At 37.6% G+C, this 5,457-nt stretch overlaps 1 non-coding gene across 1 annotated transcript; it reads right to left on the bottom strand.

The window, feature by feature from the left end:
* Positions 1–4,527: 4,527 nt before the first annotated feature.
* Trnaa-ggc (transfer RNA alanine (anticodon GGC)) lies at positions 4,528–4,602 on the bottom strand. Its single transcript has one exon. It is a non-coding gene; the product is annotated as a tRNA-Ala (tRNA).
* Positions 4,603–5,457: the final 855 nt, after the last annotated feature.

Below are 5,457 nucleotides of genomic sequence, written 5' to 3'. Positions count from 1 at the left end.
ACACGTCGTTTTCCGTTTTTGAATTATAATTAACAGCATGTTTTTTGTTTTTGCGTTAACCGTTACCTAAACCTCATATTGTGTTGAAGTGTACGAATTAATATCCAAAAAAATCATAAACGTAATATAAAATATCAGTCCTTAAACCTTAATTTTTGTGTCTTCTTTTGAACCTACTTTTTATTGTAAAATGTTATAATTGCTACCTCTAACCTAGTGTTGAACATTTAACTGCCGTAATTTTTATTGTTTCAGCGCGATCTTGTGTTCGAATTCTCCCAACCAGAAATCGCATACGATGGCAGTGGTTGCAGGCATCGCAGCTGGAACTTGTCAACTGACCTCTGTCGACAAACGAATTCCAAAATTTTGCTGCGTGTCAAATTTATTGTCATAACATGCCTCGCTAAGCTAAGATTAACATCGTACGTGAATTTTTGAGGCCAGAATTTTTCGTTGGCTGGGGAACGTATGTAGTGACGTGTCCATCTAATTAAATACTTCGACGTGGTGTATCTGAGTTATTTGCCTTTTACCATTATTCGTTTCGCTGTAATTACTCGTCTCGCTACTCCTCTTTTTCTCTTGGTACTCTCACCTTCTCGCATATGCCTTTTCGTGCTACGCCCTCGGCAGTCTGGCCGGGGCGCCTTCGTGAGCAGTCGCCTTTGCTAAATGCTAATACATCGGACTGATAAACAAGTAGTCTTTGGGTAGATGTTAACCTTCTGATAGGAATCGGATATAAGGAGTCATAGGGAACTAAACATAGTCCCAATAAACATCTCATACATCCCCAAACCTCTACAGGTTTGTAAAAAACGTTTTTTCAAAAACCGATAAAAAACGGACATGTTAAACCTAAATAAATATGTTTCTATAATTCGTCAAAAAAAGGTTTAATAATCGTTAAAAACGACCTTTTTAAAACCTTTTGTTAAAAACCATTCTAATTTTATCCATATAAGTACACAAAAAGAGCTTTTCTAACTGTAAACAGAATTTTGAGTCATACTTTTGAAATGTGGCAAATGAACTATTTCGCAAGCGGCTATCTAGGCCGCGCATTCGAGGACAATTGAAGGGCGAATGTATATGTCAATTTCGGATTCGTCATCTTGTGAACAAGTGGCCGAACTATTTCACAAGGGATTTGCAATACTGGAAGTTTTCACTAAAAGCGTAAACAGTTTACAATTCGTCTAGCATTACATTTTTGATAATAGACACAAAATGCTTTTTGATAAATGATACATTATTACATTTTTGATAAATAGACAACAGATTAAAAGGATGCACGTTTTTTACAATTCGTTAATCATTAAAAACGTTTAATAAAAACATCTTAAATGAACGCTATTGCTACAGATTACTCCCCTTTTAATTTTTTTGGCCAGGTTGAATATAAAAACCTGGCTGTTTGTTTGTTGTTTGTGTTGTGGAATGCTCGTGGAGCGTTGGTCGCGAATTGTCTGATTATTGAAAGCGTTTGCGCAATTGTTTCTTGTGCTTCAATTCATGCTTCTTCGGCATTTGTTTCATTGTTTTGTGTGCCTGGTGGCACATTTCTTTGGTGTTGCAACGATGATCTTGACGTCAGCATTCGCTGATTGTTTGAAACATCGTTTGCTTGCTTGTTCGAACCCAATGTTCGCCTTGACATAACAGTGCTGCTGTCGCTTTGTTGTCGGAATTTGTGAAGCAGCTGGGGGAAACCCCGTTCGGTGTTCTTTTGGAAAACCGTTCTGTGCCTTGCGTATGATCTCTGTCGCGCCAACGCTTATAATATGGAAAAAAAATCATTTTCGGGACATATCTTGTTTTTGCCGCTATTCTTTTTTGGTTTCCCCCGGGGGCCTTTGCTTGGGGGTCAAAAACATGAAATATTGCGTTTTAGCTCTTTGTAGCTAACGACTGCCATCTAGCAGCAGAATAACTTTCATACAGAATTCGTTCATATTCGCTTGCTTTGTCCAGTTTGTGAAGTAACGAAGCGACAGAACGCCTGCTGCGCTTTATTGTCCCGCGCGTGAGACTTTCATTGTGCAAAGTGGCTCGTCCAAAACTGGGCTCGTGCGACTTGCATTTTGAAAAGAGGCTTCTCTTTAGTAAAATTACTAAATGCTCTTAAGAAACAACATATTTTACCGCCGCAAATTTAAATGCGAAATCTGGTGGCAGTGTACGCCTCTCTATTTGCACCTGTTGCGCATTTTACTCCAATAAAAAAAAAACAATTTGGCTCGCGGGACCATTCAGTTTGGGTCGCGAAAGCCTTATTAATAGAGGGCTTGTCAATAGAGGCCTATATTTTAAGTTTTCTAATTGTTTCCATTAGTACACTGAATTGTATACAAGATAGCCGTCTTACTTGGAGCGCGACTAAAGTTGTCACGCAAAATATATAGACTAAGCCCCGTAAAAAGTCGTGAGTGTTCGTTCGATCCAAGTGATGGCAAAGAGCGCTTGCAATCCACCACTATTTTGGCCATTACCACACCAAACTGATCTGCTTACCGCAATCTGGGTTTACTTCTTGGTATATGTTTTTAAAGAAACTCTCTTTCATTTTTTATCTCGCTTCTGTAACCAAAGCGTCGTAAGCACGCTGTTCTCTTTGTTGCATCGTGTCTTAAAACAGGGGTCGGCAACCTTCGGCCCGCAGTCCGGATCCGGCCCTCCAATGAAAATCATCCTGCCCGCAAACTATTTTACAAACTGTACACAAGGCCAGCATATGCTTAATATTTTTAACTGTTTTAACTATACGAAATTGCACAAACTTTTCCCCGCGCGTATCAAATTTGACTTTGAATTACATTGGCGTTTTGACGTAGTCTTCTCCCACCAAAGGTGACGTGCGCATGACAACTGTAAGTACGAAATTTTTCGTAGCATGAAACTCTCTAAAATCAATTTTTTCCAAATTAATTCGCTGATGTATTATTTAATGATAAACATTAACAAAAAGAGCATAAGAAATATGTTCGCATTTTATTTCGTGTGTGGAAAATGCGTCACGTCTCCATGTAAATTTAAAGGTTTGCCAATTTAAACATTTTTTTCGCGCTACGCCCGCTGCTTCCTTGTTGTAGTGTAACTAGACTCATTTTTACTGCGTCAAACATTTGGGTTTGTCCCTGATTATGAGTTATTATATTAAAGTGCTTAGAGGCCACACGTTTTAATAAAAAAATTGTTAGCGAAAATTTAAAACGGCCCGCCGAGAACTTGCTGAGTTTGGTCTGGTCCGCGACTTGGTAAAGGTTGTCGACCTCTGTCTTAAAATTTATATTGCCCTCTGAAAAATCCTGAGATGTGAGCCTTATAATATTGAGTTTCCTAAAACGATTACGATGAGACGCCGGACATTTTTTAGTGATTCGCGCCAAAAAAACATTACACACCTTGCCAGTAATTATTGCACTAAGAAAGCGCAATAGCGGACGCTTGTTGAAGGGGTTATGGCGGGGAATTGGTGGGGCTGAAAGCCTGCAACCCATATTGGTTGCTAAATCATATTTGTCATCCGAATGAGACATCAAAAGTAGTAAAACTCTAGGCTTCTTTTCAGTTGTGTTACAGAACCCTTTCTCTTTAAAAACGCATAACATGTAGATCTGTCTTAATGAATGGAAACACAATAAATTACTGTGTTTTTTTAGCAAAGCTATTTTATTAAAAAAATTCGAAGTATTTGGGTCGCGAGACCTCGGTACTAGCAATTTTGGGTCGCTCCAAAAAGTATTTGCGGACCCCTGTATTAGGCACATAAACTTGTTTTATATATTGATCGAAACTACAGATTTAAACTCTGTTATAACTTTGATTGCTCGGACCAAGCCATGGTAAAAAATTACCCAGTAAAAGTTGGCAAAAGTATAGCAAACCATGGACGTTATACCATTTTAAGAGAATGATAATATTTGCTTTTTAAACATGTTAGCTGGCCAAAGTGTAATAACATGCTTGTGCGCATTATCTACGTAAATTCCATTTATCAAACATATATTTCGATCATTTCCCAGATACTACGACGCCATATTTGAACCCGTTTCGCATCAACGCCAGAAGTTAAGTGGGGGAATTTTCGGCCCATATCTGTTTTTGCTTGCAGAAACAAGTAAAGGAAAAAAATATAAAATATATAATATAAAATATACAATACAAAATATCAAAAAATAAAAAAAAAATAAAAAAAAATTTAAAATTTGAAATTAAAAAAAAAAAGCACCAAGCCCTGAAAATATACCCCTTGACAAAATATACAACAACCGCACCCCGTCTAGTTAGTGTTTGGTTTCTGAAAATTTTGGTTCTGAAAAAAAATAATTTTCGGCAGATATGTTGTCCAAATTTATTCAGAGTAGTCTGTTGCAATTTTAGGTCATTCAAACACTTACACTTTGATTGCGAACATATTCTTTACTCTTATTTAATATATATATATATATACACCGAAAAGCCATTGCAGACTCACCGAATCTGTCGATCAATGATGCAAGCAGAGCAGACTAGAAAACAACTAGCCTGCAGTGAGGTTCGAACTCACGACCTCCGGTCAAGCCGGGACCGTCGCTCTACCAACTGAGCTATGCAGGCTCAGAAGGGAACGAGTCGAGAAACAACCATACGCCAATGCTTGCTCAATCTGTTAGTACAAGCAACTTCATAATGAAGGGGATCGCCAGTATCATATCATAATACAATGAAACATATGTACACACATATATGTGTGCTTACAACTGAGATCTAGCCCTTCTGAAGCTGCTTTTTAACCAACGATAACGGCTTACGTATTATTAGTACACCGAAAAGCCATTGCAGACTCACCGAATCTGTCGATCAATGATGCAAGCAGAGCAGACTAGAAAACAACTAGCCTGCAGTGAGGTTCGAACTCACGACCTCCGGTCAAGCTATATATATATCAATTTTCTTTTTGGTTTTGCATTATTTGATTTTTTTTTGTTTTATAATATATATAGGCGCTTTTTGGTTACATTTGAATTTCGAGACAAATTTATTACTGCAATATATAATTACTCACATTACACATCTCTTGCGATTCAATACAATAACACATATATTTTATAGCGATTACACATTAACTCAATCTCGGTTATACACGATTTTTAAAGCGACATTTTCATAGCGGTATTACTTTTTCATTTTCGATTCATTGGCGATACATACAATGATTTTTAGTTATAACAATTTTCACAAGTGAAACATTTGTAATTAATGCTCGTGCAACGTGTATTTGCATTGAAATTGGCTTCATAATTTGATTTTTGCGCGGCAACTCTACGATTTGTTGGTTTCTGAAGTAGGGAAAAACGTTGGTGGAGGTAAGTCTGCAATCATTTTGCAAGTAGGGAAAAGCGTTGGTGAAGGTAAGTCTCCAACCATTTTGCAAGTAGGGAAAAGCGTTGGTGGAGGTAAGTCTCCAACCAT

The sequence above is a fragment of the Ascidiella aspersa genome, chromosome 6, assembly GCF_963924565.1.
Source record: "Ascidiella aspersa chromosome 6, kaAscAspe10.2, whole genome shotgun sequence".
In the NCBI taxonomy this organism is placed as follows: Eukaryota; Metazoa; Chordata; class Ascidiacea; order Phlebobranchia; family Ascidiidae; genus Ascidiella; species Ascidiella aspersa.
The sequence above is the reverse complement of the archived record's forward strand: the minus strand, read 5'-3'. Positions and strand labels throughout refer to the sequence as shown.